Here is a 14,053-nt window from a genome sequence, read left to right on the forward strand (position 1 = left end):
CATTTGTTCGACACCGTCAGGCAGACGGATCCTTTTACAGGTGCTTTAAATTATTTGCTCGTAAATGGCACATTCTCTGAGCAGCGTTAATTCACGCTTTGTGCTCTGAAGAGAGGTACAGTGTGATGCTTTCTCCCACGTCAAATTTATTCATTTGCAGCATCGGCAAGGGTGACGGTTTCGATAACGCAACGCTGACGTTGATCATCGATCGGGACTCAATTAACTGCATTTGTTATTTGCTACAGAGAGTCGGGATATGTATAAGGGGTAGTCAAATGAAAATGACAATGTACAAAAAGTAAATAAACTGTTTATTGTTTCCATAATAGTCGCCGTAATTGTTAATACATTTATCTCACTGTGGGATAAGAAGGTCAATGCCTCCATGGAAAAATATTTGCGGTTGCCTACGGACGATGATTGCATCTAGACGTGCGCGTCTTCGTTCGAACCAAATCGACGGCCATGGATGTCTTTCATCGGGACTCCAAAAATTTGGAAATTGCATGGGAACGGTTCGGGCCTGTGTGGAAAATGTCTAAAGGCTTCCCGGCGCATATTCTCCAGGGTAATCGAAACAATGTTGGCAACATGTGGCCGGGCACTACCCTGCAACAGAATCCTGTCCAACATTCCTGGACATTTGGACTTGAGGTCGCTCTTCAGTTTGTCCAAAGTGTCCAAACATCCAGGAATGTTGACGTTCGGCATCATTCTGTTGCAGGTTAATGCCAACCCACACGCTGACAGCGTTGTTTCGACTACGCTGCAGAAATTTATCTGGGAAGCCCTTACATATCTTCCGCCGCGCGGGATTGCCCGAGCGATCTTGGGTGCTGCAGTCATGGACTGTGCGGCTGGTCCCGGCGGAGGTTCGAGTTCTCCCTCAGGCATGCGTGTGTGTGTTTGTCCTTAGGATAATTTAGGTTACGTAGTGTGTAAGCGTTGAAACTGATGACCTTAGCAATTATGTCCCATAAAATTTCACACACACTTGAACATTGTTTTTAACATATCCTCCATACATTCCCGATATCTCCCCATAGCATTTCCAGATTTTCGTGGAAGCCTGAAGAAAGACATTCGCGGCCGTTTATTTGCTTCGGAGGAAAAGGTACACGCCAGGGTACAGTCATCGTTTTGTAGGCAGCCGCAAACATTTTTTCATGAAGGCACTGCCCCTCTTGTCTCACAGCGAGATAAATTTGTTAACTGCTATGGCGATTTTTCCGTTTGTGTAGTTTCCATTTGACTTCCCCTTATAGTTTAACGTCTTACTTTTCTGATTGATATTTTCTATCAAATCACTGTCGGTACTTGGGTAAAGCTCCTGTGTTTAATGTTTGTTAAATTAATGCCTAATATTTGTATTTCAGTTTTAATGTTTTTGTTTTTTATCTGAGCTTTATTTTGAATGCACGGCTATACCTAAGAGAACTTTACAAAGGATTTTCTAGCAGACGATACTTTTTATCACAGATACTACTCTTCAGAGGTGTGTTTTTACATTTCTCACATTGTAGAAACTAATTCTTAATAATTATTTCATCATCATTTTCGTTTATGTCCTTAACACTGCTACTAATCTGGACGTCTTCAGCGGTGAACCTTGGTACAAGTCTAAGGCGGTGTGCGATTATGCAGTTCGAACCAGTGATTTACGGGCAAGTGGATCTTACAGATCAACCCAGAAGTTGAGTTCGGGGATCACAATTTGATTAGTACCTACACATAAAATAAGTTCCAAACATTACTCGTAAAATAGGTGTGGTATCTTTATTAACGCAATGAATCGCTTGCTGTGACGTTAAAAGATATTTTTAGTGGGGTATGTGTCTGCTCACCTTGACCCGCCAGGCTAGCGGAGAGCGCTAACGCTCTGCTTCCTGGACTCGGGTAGGCGCGCCGGCCCCGGATCGAATCCGCTCGACCGGCTGGTGGATGTGGTTTTTAGGCGGTTTTCCACATCCCGCTAGGTGAATACCGGGCTGGTCCCCACGTTCCGCCTCAGTTACACGACTCGCCGACACCTGAACACGTTCGCACTATTCCATGAATTACACTAGACGCAGACAGCTGGGGTACACTAATTCCGTCCCGGAGGGGGGGGGGGGGGGGGTACGGGGTGGCGGCAGGAAGGGCATACGGTCAGCTCTTCATCCTAACCTTGCCAAATCCGTTCCTAGCAATGCCGACCCTGCGTCAGTGCGGAACATGACACCAGTGAAAGAAAGAAAGAAGGTCTCTGTTGCTTTCCAACAACTTCGGGTGAATGGTAAGGACGTCTAGTAACAGGAGTGAGTGTCGTAACACAAGACATTATCACAAAAATTTAGAACGAGTTTAACTATTGTCTGATTGTTGTCGTTCACCAGGTGGAGGCCACATTAGAAATTTTGAAATTTAAATGGAGATCTTGATCATAAACTTAATTATTGCAGTAAAGGTCGCATGATGGGATGGTCACGTGTGCAACACTTGCGTTCTCGCAGGAGCGATACAAGTATCAAGACACAGCAAGCGGCTGTGGCCTAGTGGGTGGTGCATCGCTGCCAATCTCGTAGTGGACACTTCCACATACGTAACGAATTTACTCGATACTGGATAACGATATGCCTCTCCGTAGCTACAATGGTACGCAGCTTTGTATGACCTAAAAGGCACCAAAAGTAAACTGGCCAGTGCCTACATTTTTTATAACAAGTTTTCAAAATGCACCCTACGTTTCACATAATTCTCCAGTATCACAGTAACTACGGGCAACGGCGTAAAGTAAACCTGTTCATTATCTGATATCAGACAATAAAATGCAACAAAAAAATTCTTTGTCGGATAGTTTCCTCAAAATCTAATGAGGAGGACAGCTTAGCGGGGAATACGAGCGAATCCCAAAACAGTTGGTTTTAATTATTGACACAAAAGTAATGGTTATACTGACAAACTAACTATAGAGATGGTTTAGTTATGCTTCGTATACACGGAACAGTCTTCTTGTAGGCACATCACACGACCTGAAATTTCCCTTCCTGTGTATTATACGATACAGCTGCAAGGAACTACCACCAATCCCTGGTGATACTGCTGATAACCATATCGGGGTTATACGGCTATCATCCCACTGTGAACCAGGTAAGTCGCTTCAACTATGTTTGTACATGTTCCATCGGTGCGAGTTTCTTCTGTATTGCATCGCGTACCGCATGCTTATTGTATCGCCTCAGTGACAGCAGCACCCAACATGTACCCCGAGATCATCTATGCTATGTAAAAAATATACCCTTCGAAAATCGTATGTTTGTTTTGAAAAAAGAAAACAGTAATCCTGTGCGTGAGTAAACTTGTATCTACGCCCATGTTGAAGACGTACTCTTGCGAAATCAGGTGGATCGTTTTGAAGCCCCCTGTGCCTTTTAAAACAAACAACGAAAAATAACAACATTGCTTTCATTACCTTTTGTAAAGACAACTTTAATTATGATAGTATTGGCGTTGTTAAATATGTCTCATTCATTGAGGTCGGTCCCAAACAGTAGCAGCCTGATTCGGAAATAGGAACCCCAGAGAGCAGGAAGATTTCGACAGAGAGACGAAGACAGCTATAGTGGCCACGTCTTCGCCACGGCGGATGCTTCCGGTAAAAATTGGTATGTTACTTCCGCTAAAAATCGGTATATTACATGACCACTGTAGCAGTATCTGGAGGGTATGTGGAGACAGCAACCTACCTCGGCAAAATTCTAACCTGTCGACGTTGGACAACCACCGCCAGTGGCAGCGAAAGCTCGCGAGTGGACTGTGGCTTTCGCAAGCGAGGCCGCGGAAAATGCAATAAGCATCGCGGCAGCGCAGTCTGGCGCCAGCAATAAGTGCGCCGCGACTGGCGTGTACAGATGCAGCCGTCGGGGCGCGAGACGCCGTCGGCTTTAGGACGCGAAGCTTTTTACGAGAAATCAATGGCGCCTTTCTCGCGTCTGAATAGACCATCAGATTGGGTGCCCAGCGTAAAAGCCGGCGACTCGGCACCCGAGTCCGTCCTGTCCACACCCTGCCCGCTAGCATCTCCCAATTTTACCTCTCCTCGCCATTTAGCTTGGCGCTTGCTCTTTACGTTTCCTCTTTAACCCTGTTTATGTTATATCGCTTACAAGGACGTAGGTAAGGTCGTTCTGTAGCGTTTGTCTACTCACTCGAAATACTTTCAACTGCGCTTCAACATCTGTTGTGTGCGCTGGTCTTGCTTCAAGAATAGAATTATGAATGAGACAACATGACTTGTCTTCCTAGTAATTCTCTTTTCCTTGTTATCGATACGAAACGTGCAAAGAGTGGTCGTAGTGGAATAGTTATTACCTCTTGCGTAGAATCTCTCCGTATTTAGATTCTATTGAGAGCTAAGGCATATTTATACATCTTTGCTGCTAGCAAGTTGTGGCTGCAAGGCTCGCTTTGACGAGCTCTATGTGCAGGCAATGCAGTACAGGGTGTCCCAGGAGGAATGGCCTGTAGACATGGGTCTGAGAGGAATGATCATTCGAGGCAAAAATATATAATAAACATGGGCTCTAAAATTCATACCTGAAGAACTATGAGCACTTCTTCATCTTCGCTAATGTGAAACACATTTCTTCTACTGAACAAATGTTCATAGGTCTTAAGGCACATATTTTAGAGCCCGTGTTTCCTAGACAATTTTTTCTTCTTTTCGTCCATACCGCCTCCTCTCAAAATTTGGAAAGGAAAGAGCTTGCAGTAGAAGAGTTTTGTTTTGCAGCATCTAGAAGAGGAAGTGCTCGTATCTCTTAAGACATGCATTTTAGTGCCCGTGTTTACTAGACTTTTTTTGCTGCCATGTCCCCTCTCCTTCCTGCCATGTCCCTGAACGTTGACCATTCCTTCTGGCACCCACTTTATAAGCATATCGGAAAAAAAATTTGTCTCCTCCAGGAGACATTGATTCCGTTTTCACCGCCCATAGGCTTGAAAATTAATTCGGCGGGGAAGACTGTCCAGAAGTTTTTTCACGCATAATATATCCGACTGAAGTAATTAATTGAGTTGGCCAACTGCCGAGACTGCTACGTTTTACCTGCTGTTCGAAACAGTCCTAGGCATTTTCTGTGAGACTATAATCGGATGATCAAACTGGCCAGACGAGATGCAACTGGTTGCCCAGTAATGTAAGCGTGCAGCCTCGTGAAAACAGCTTTTGTTGTCTTGGAAGACGGCGGGACTTGTGGTCTAGTACGGGAAGCGGCTATGACCCGGACCCTTGTGCTCTTTACGTTTATATGGTTGCGGCCTATTAGATTTGGCGAAAGATGTCAGTCTATAGTGCGCTTTTTGCGAATATGTTGTCTCTCGTATTTAATCGTGGAGGAGTTAGATGATCTGTTGATTCCCTTTTCTGTTCGGATGTTTCATTCCTGAGTTAACCAGTCGTCGTGGTATTTTCGTCATGGTCCCTTGTCAGGTGCAATTTTACACAGTTTATTACAGTTTTGTGATCCTGTTTGTCTCGTTTTTTAATTAATAAGAAATATAGCAAAAAAGTGCAGCAATTATTTTTTTTCCTTTTTCAGTAGCGAAAGTCATGTAGGATTAACTCCGATTTTTCAAATAAATAAATAAATTTTAAAAAGTAACAAAAAATGTAAAAGATCATTACCATTTGAGGAACTAGTACAGTGACTAAGTGGGGGCGGGGGGGGGGGGGGTGAGGGTGGCGGCGGCGGAAGGCCTCGGGATTCGACGCCTACCCACCTTGTCACCATCCAACCTGAAGCTGACTGTGTCCGTTCTTTCCTGTCTTCCTGTCGCTACTAGGCAAAAAAAAAGGACAAACGCGTGCCTGGCGAGCGAAAGGTCGCAGGATCGAATGCTGGTCGGATCACGGAATATTTCAATCTGTGTTTAATCTATGACCAGCCTCCCCCATCTCATAAGGAGATCCCGCATGGCAATCGTATTTTTTTATCTTTTTGTGTTTATGCTACGTGAAGTTAAGAGCCCAGACATCGATCTCCCAAAATAGTTCGATGCACTCAGCCCTTGTGAGGCAAACTGAGGAGCTACTTGATTGAGAAGTAGCGGCTCCGGTCTCGTAAACTGACATACGGCCGCCTGCGAGCTGAGGATGACACGGCGGCCGGTTGGTACCGTTCTGCCTTCCGAGGCCTGTTCGGAAGGAGTAAATTCTGGAAAAGTGATGGTAAACGTCTAATATACATCAAAACCACCATTACTGCTGTTTAAAATATCAGGTTCAATGCTCTTGCAGTATCTACGTTACAATTGATTGTCATTCATTAAAAAGTTTTCATTGCCCTCTTGATTTTATCACTGTATGTAAATTTAACTTTGTAGTAATAATAATCGTTTTGTTTGTATTCTATAGTTTCCTGCGATACATCTTTCTTTGGTTTTCAATTCATTGAAGCTGATGTCTTTCTTTACCGATAACACTAAGAAAATAAATATTTTTACATAATACTTCTTAGAAATTATTAACAAGGATCACTAAAATTAGCCGAATTTTTCGTTGCTGGTTGGCAGAACATGACAACACCACTAAGTAGAAAACACTGTAATAGAGCCAGTAAGTTACAATGTTGTATACTGCATCAGGTATGCGGAGGATGTGTTGTTTTTGTGCGCTGATACCAGTAGACAATTACATGCATTCCTACAACATTTGACCTAGTAACGCAGTAAAATACAGTTGACCATTGAGCTGGGAGTCTCCTCTGTAAATTCTTTGCACCGTAATACAGACATTAGCACAAGGAGACACTTACTTAGCACTGACAGAAAAACCACAGCTACAGACACGGTAATCTCTGTGAGCTCCCAACACCCGTAAAGTCGCAAACAAGCAGTTTTCTTTTCCGAACGAATCAAACTTACCACTTTCAGTAATGGCCATAGCTCTGCCCTGATAGATAACATTCTACGTAAAAATAAATCGCCGGAAATGACTTCACTTCTCTATGCTGGGCGACAGGTACCAACCAGTATTTACAAAAAATTGGTAGACCATCCCATCTGATGGCAAAATTTCATATAACATTGCAAGAAAATTAAAGTTTCACATTTACACACCAGTATTTTACAATAGCAACAGCATATCTGAATTTTTATTAGGTAATAAAGATAAATCTCAACCTTTAGCCCGGACTTGTGTGTATAAAACCACATGCAAGCACTGTGGAGATGTATATGTTACTCAGTCGCGCAGAGCTGTGAGAATTTGGTTATCGTAACTTTAGAGGTGCTAGAGACTAGGATAAACAGAGTAAAGCTTTGTGGAACATGTTTTAACAGAAAACCGCCCACACGATGTAGACTGTGAAGCTTTACGTACTGTTAAGAAAAGCAAACTTGATCCGACCGAATATATTTAAAATCAACAGACGCATGATTCAGAGTACTAGCTTAGTTTTATCGATTTACTCTGACCAGTTTCCGTTTCACAAATATTATACTGCAATTGTAAATTCAAGATTATTTTTCATCTATTGTTAAATATAACGATATCCACATAAAAACTGTATTTTTCATTCTCAGTTAAATTGAACTATTTGTATGTGACGTATATTTATATAATGCTTTCCATTTGAAACACACTGTGTGTCATCAATATTTGTATCTTCTTGATAAATAATACCAGTGTACGTCACAAGTTTCTTTTATCTGTGCTTGTGACATTCGGTTGTCACTGACGATGGACTAAGAAGTTGAAAGTCAATTCGTGACAAAATAAATAATATTTTGTAAAACACAACGAAAGCGTTTCCTGTTAGATATTATAATTACTAACATATGGCATGTTTTCTGTTGTTTCAGGTAAGCAGCCACTACTCGTTTCCGTTGGTGTGGTGCTGGCGATTTCGTTTTTGGCTGTGACAACGCAATCTGATTACTTGCGAACACGAGTACTGCTTAATTCCCAGTAAGTGACATGCATTGGCTCTCGTGAAATGCACCCAATATACTTTTCTTTTTATTGCGACCTATTTCCATTACCAATAAGGAAATCGATGGGTAAAATCTAATGATACGCATTCTACATTGGTATTAAACAACATACGTCCGTTATGTCATTATATGGTAGCAACCTAATGATGGATATGGTATGTGTGAGATACGAATCATAAAACCATGGCAAAGCGTGGGGTCATAAATAGCACTTGGGCATCAAATCTTCCCCTACTCGTCTGTGTAGTGAGCCTAAGGCTGGACCATTCCTATTGAAGATGTTGAAATCTGTGTAAGACAAAGCAACACCCTGTAAATGATGTACTGTAATAATCTCCTTCACTAAAACATAACTGCTTCCGTATGACGTGCCCTGCAAGAGGCTTGACCCATTTTAAATAAACATTTTGCTTCTGATCGTAGGCAATCCTTATTTCATTCAAAGTATGCATCATATATTTATATGCTGGACTCCAGTTATTGCGATATTCCGAATTTTGTAACGCACTTATTGGCAATTAACACAAAATTTTAGAATATTAAGATATTTCACATTTTTTAACTGCCTTATTTGTACGATATCAGCTGGACATAATGTGTTTATTAACAGACTCATATTACTGTTACTGTTGAATAGCAGATTAATTAAGTTTAATGGAAAGGCTTAGGTTGTAGATAATGTTTTCAACAATTCAGAATGACTAATTTTATTATAAGGCACCCGGTTTCCACAGCATTATACCGTCGTCTCGACGCCATACAACATTTACAGTGGCAGTTTGTCGCAGTTATCATATCACAACTTGCTTGTCGCCTTATAATAATTGTAGCCACTAGAAACATTAGAAATTTTTGTGTATTGTACGGAGATGACGTGCTCTTCAAATTAACCAGGTCAAATTTTATGTTAGCTTATAGACTGTGAATCACTTGTTAAAATCATGGAAAACGAAGGTGCTTGTATTGGACGTACGCTTCACATTTTCGCTTTTATCGTCCACTGACAACCTTCTTCATATGCAACAATGTTCTCGTTTAGTAAAAGAACGGAATGCTAACTTCTATTTTCTTTTTAGTGATAGGCATAATTGATGCTCCCAGGGTTTACGTATAAATTCCGCATGATAGCAGTGACGTGCGAACAACAGCTGAGAAGCGCCGGAGGCTTTGACCTTGCTGGAGGTGCCTAATGTCTGACACGACGGAAATTTAGCACGACACTCACAGAACTACTGGCGTCACACCCGAATTTCAGAATTTTCTTTTGTTCTCCCATTATACATTCTATAACAGCATCGACACATTATAATAAAGACAGTAAACGATTCCTGGAAATCAGGTGTGTGTACGACGATGTTAATTCTTCGTCCAGACCGTGAAATTATCAACAGACGCAGAGAAAAGTATAACCTCGACAAAATGTCTTCAGCTGCTCTTCAAAAGAAGTTAATGACTCGATCGCCAATTTTTTCCTGAAACGGGAGCAGCCAGCAAATATATTGCTCGTCTGTTTCGCGGAACTCCAATAGCTCGCTCTGAGCCTACACCTACACGCCCCGCTCCCAGTGTGCGCGTGCGCAGTGGCGGGCACGTTGCGCGAGATCACGTACCGGGGCACAGCTGCTCGCCGACAACTTGGTCCCCTACGGGCTCTTTCCGGCGTCCTGGCCTGCCTTTCTTTCCCGTAGGAAAGTTCAGTGGAACGGCGCGAGTCGTCACAAATTTCTGTTATGTCTCCCGGCGGAGTAACACGCTTTTCTTTAGGAATAATTCACCCGCGTCAGCACCAGCCTTTGCAGGCCGGAAAGAAAAAAAAAAGGCGAACTCTCCGCAATGATTTCAGCTTACAACTGAAGTGTGATTCCTTGCGGGCGCATGTCGCCGTTAGCAATTTTTAAGTGCTCTCTTATTGTTCACATTTTTAAGAAGATTTCGAGAGATATTAAAAGTATACAGGAAGCATTTTACAACAACTAACTCAATGACATTGCAGTCGAATACTGTTTCACTGGGCGAGAAATAATGAAATTTAACTGCCGAAAGGCTTGTATTAAGTAGAAAGTATCAATCAATACGCTTTTGGAGTCTATCAATTAACTGCCGTATCGAAGTGATTATGAGAGACTGGTACCAATGCAAAACTGCTGCAGTCGTTTTTAGGTTTATTTTATATTTCTTATCTTGGATAAAAGATTTTTGGCTTTCGAATTTTGAGGAACCAACATCGGTTTCTTTTCTTTTCCTTATCTTTCCCTGTGATGTCTCAAATGTCTGTGCTAACAAGCTATGGCCACCGCACGAATTGCTTAAAACAATGTGATTGTCAGTTATATTCCATTTGTCTCTTCGTGTGTTAAAAATCTGATGCGACTAGGATTTGATAAAGACATTGCAACGGCATCTTTTTTAATTTTTTTTTTATCAGCCTTCTGACTGCTTTGGTGCCGCCCCCCTCACGAATTCCTCTCCTGTAAAAAAATTTCATCTCAGATTTGCACTTCCAATCTACGAGGGTCACTCCAAAAGAAATGCACACTATTTTTGTAAAAATACGGTTTTCATTCTGCATGTGTGAATGTTTTACAGTGTGTAGATAAATCCTTCCCGCTTGTTTTCAAACTTAGTTCAACCTGTTCCCGTGAGTGGCGCCGTCACAGCATGTCTTCAAGATGGCTGCTACACTTGACGTTCATCAGAAGCAACGTGTTGTCATAGAATTCCTGTGCTGTGAAAACGAGACAGTGGGAAACATCCACAAGAGGTTCAAAAAGGTGTATGGAGATGCTGCTGTCGATCGCAGGACAGTTAGTCGGTGGGCAAGCAGGTTACGTGATGAAAGCGGGCACGGCAGTATTGAGGATTGTCCTCGCAGCGGAAGGCCTCGTACTGCACACACTCGAGACAATGAGCAGGGAGTAACGAATTGGTGGCTGCTGACAGGCGTATCACAGTGAACGAATTGTCACGCTACGTTTGCGTAGGGGAAGGAAGTGTTTGCAGCATACTGAAAGTGTTGGCTTTAAAAAGGGTTTGTGCCAGGTGGGTTCCCAGAATGTTGACAGTGGCTCACCAAGAAACAAGAAAAACGGTATGCAGCGAAGTTTTGGAACAGTACGAGAATGGTGGAGATGAATTTCTTGGAAGAATTGTGACAGGCGTTGAAACATGGCTCCATCATTTTTCACCAGAGACGAAGAGGCAATCAATGGAGTGGCATCATGCAAATTCACCCTTCTGCTGGAAAAGTTATGACTATGGTGTTTTTCGATTCCGAAGGACTCTTGCTTGTGGACATCATGCCAAGTGGAACTACCATAAATTCTGATGTATATGTGACGATACTGAAGAAACTTCAAGCTCGACTGAGTCGTGTTCGACCACATCGGCAAAAGCAGGATGTTTTGCTGTTGCACGACAATGCACGGCCACATGTCAGTCAAAAAACTATGGAAGCGATCACAAAACTCGGATGTACAACACTGAAACACCCGCCTTACAGTCCTGACCTGGCTCCGTGTGACTACCATCTCTTTGGTAAACTGAAAGACTCTCTTCGTGGAAGAAGATGATGACTCCATTGTGCACGCTGCCAAACAATGACTCCAACAGCTGGGTCCAGAATTTTATCGTGCGGGTATACAGGTGCTGATTCCAAGTTGTCATAAGGCAATTGAGAGGGATGGAAATTGTGTGTTGAAATGAAGATCTTGTTCCTAAAGGATGTAGCCACACACTGTAAAAGTTTCAGACATGTAGAGTAAAACATGGATTTTAAAAGAAATAGTGTGCATTTCTTTTGGAGTGATCCTCGTACTTAACGTATTTCAATTTTTGTCTTCCTCTATAGTTTTTACTCGCTACAGTTAGTTTAGTTCAGAGCAACTAATCCAACTGGAAGCCCGAGAATAATTATTAAGTTTAGAGATATGTACAGTTTCGGTAAATAGGGACGGCTGCAGTTCGGCTTTCCGTCGGCGTGGAGCTGAATAATGACGATACACGAGTTCTGCCGGACATTCGTAGCTGAGTGAATCAGCAGGAAACTCACTTGTATTCGCTTGTGTCTGTTTTAAGGAAACACGGAAAAACATGTACCTGTACGACTGGAAGGAATTCCCGGTCCTCTCTTAACAGAATGGGAGTCCACCTGGACGACAGGTAGCAACTGATGCGTGGTATCTGCGCCCGAGCACCTTGAGTGCGCATACGACATGAGCACCGTGCCTTACTCCTCGACGGCAGGTCTTACATGACAGGGTGTTTCAATTGGAGAAAATTACGTGAACTACAGCGAAGGCAACCAACGAAAGCTGCCTTACGCTTCAGCCCGCCCCCACCTCTGCCGCTTCCCGCGACAGGTACTAATGCGCTTAGGCTGAACGCCAGGACGTAATCCAGGCACTTTGCCGGATGGCTGGCGACAGTCCGTGAAATGCCGGTCGGATTTACGTGCGGTGCGTATAAATGCGACTGTGGAAATTCCCTCAGGCGCGCCGCTCGTCCGGTGCGCGGTTCGGACCGTCGGGACGGTCATTGAAATACGCGCGTGCAGCCCCTGCTGACGTCTGTCTGCTATCACACTGCGCAAATCGTTGAGCCCTATACTTACCATGTGCACACAGCGGCGTCCACCTCTTTTTATCATGTGCTCATCTTATACATAGAAACAGTGTAGGGGCATGAGATGAGAAAGATATCGATGAAAAAGGAATGGCTTTTAGTACACTGGGATACTGTAGGAGATCTACAAAAGAGATAACGTAGGAAATACTTACGAAGCCTGTAACTGAGTAGTACTGAAAGTGTGTGGAACCCATACTCGTTCAGCTAACAGTAGACTAGGAGTGTACGAACGGCGAAAGGCTTGTTTGCGATACTGGGGAGCTTGACAGAAATACTAAAACTACACTCCTGGAAATTGAAATAAGAACACCGTGAATTCATTGTCCCAGGAAGGGGAAACTATTGACACATTCCTGGGGTCAGATACATCACATGATCACACTGACAGAACCACAGGCACATAGACACAGGCAACAGAGCATGCACAATGTCGGCACTAGTACAGTGTATATCGACCTTTCGCAGCAATGCAGGCTGCTATTCTCCCATGGAGACGATCGTAGAGATGCTGGATGTAGTCCTGTGGAACGACTTGCCATGCCATTTCCACCTGGCGCCTCAGTTGGACCAGCGTTCGTGCTGGACGTGCAGACCGCGTGAGACGACGCTTCATCCAGTCCCAAACATGCTCAATGGGGGACAGATCCGGAGATCTTGCTGGCCAGGGTAGTTGACTTACACCTTCTAGAGCACGTTGGGTGGCACGGGATACATGCGGACGTGCATTGTCCTGTTGGAACAGCAAGTTCCCTTGCCGGTCTAGGAATGGTAGAACGATGGGTTCGATGACGGTTTGGATGTACCGTGCACTATTCAGTGTCCCCTCGACGATCACCAGAGGTGTACGGCCAGTGTAGGAGATCGCTCCCCACACCATGATGTCGGGTGTTGGCTCTGTGTGCCTCGGTCGTATGCAGTCCTGATTGTGGCGCTCACCTGCACGGCGCCAAACACGCATACGACCATCATTGGCATCAAGGCAGAAGCGACTCTCATCGCTGAAGACGACACGTCTCCATTCGTCCCTCCATTCACGCCTGTCGCGACACCACTGGAGGCGGGCTGCACGATGTTGGGGCGTGAGCGGAAGACGGCCTAACGGTGTGCGGGACCGTAGCCCAGCTTCATGGAGACGGTTGCGAATGGTCCTCGCCGATACCCCAGGAGCAACAGTGTCTCTAGTTTGCTGGGAAGTGGCGGTGCGGTCCCCTACGGCACTGCGTAGGATTCTACGGTCTTGGCGTGCATCCGTGCGTCGCTGCGGTCCGGTCCCAGGTCGACGGGCACGTGCACCTTCCGCCGACCACTGGCGACAACATCGATGTACTGTGGAGACCTCACGCCCCACGTGTTCAGCAATTCGGCGGTACGTCCACCCGGCTTCCCGCATGCCCACTATACGCCCTCGCTCAAAGTCCGTCAACTGCACATACGGTTCACGTCCACGCTGTCG

The 14,053-nt window shown here is 44.1% G+C and overlaps 1 protein-coding gene across 2 annotated transcripts in view; it reads left to right on the forward strand.

The window, feature by feature from the left end:
* The window catches only part of LOC126357243 (leucine-rich repeat-containing protein 4-like), a 1,171,476-nt gene that overhangs the window by 230,167 nt on the left and 927,256 nt on the right, over nucleotides 1–14,053 (forward strand). Inside the window, exon 1 of one of the 2 annotated variants that reach the window (XM_050007438.1) lies at nucleotides 7,876–7,951. The exons of the other annotated variant lie outside the window; for it this stretch is intronic. The gene's annotated coding sequence lies outside the window, so the exon portion shown is untranslated. Of the gene's footprint in view, nucleotides 1–7,875; nucleotides 7,952–14,053 lie in introns of those variants that run through there. 2 annotated transcript variants of the gene reach the window in all.

The sequence above is a fragment of the Schistocerca gregaria genome, chromosome 1 (genome assembly GCF_023897955.1).
Source record: "Schistocerca gregaria isolate iqSchGreg1 chromosome 1, iqSchGreg1.2, whole genome shotgun sequence".
NCBI classification, from domain to species: Eukaryota; Metazoa; Arthropoda; class Insecta; order Orthoptera; family Acrididae; genus Schistocerca; species Schistocerca gregaria.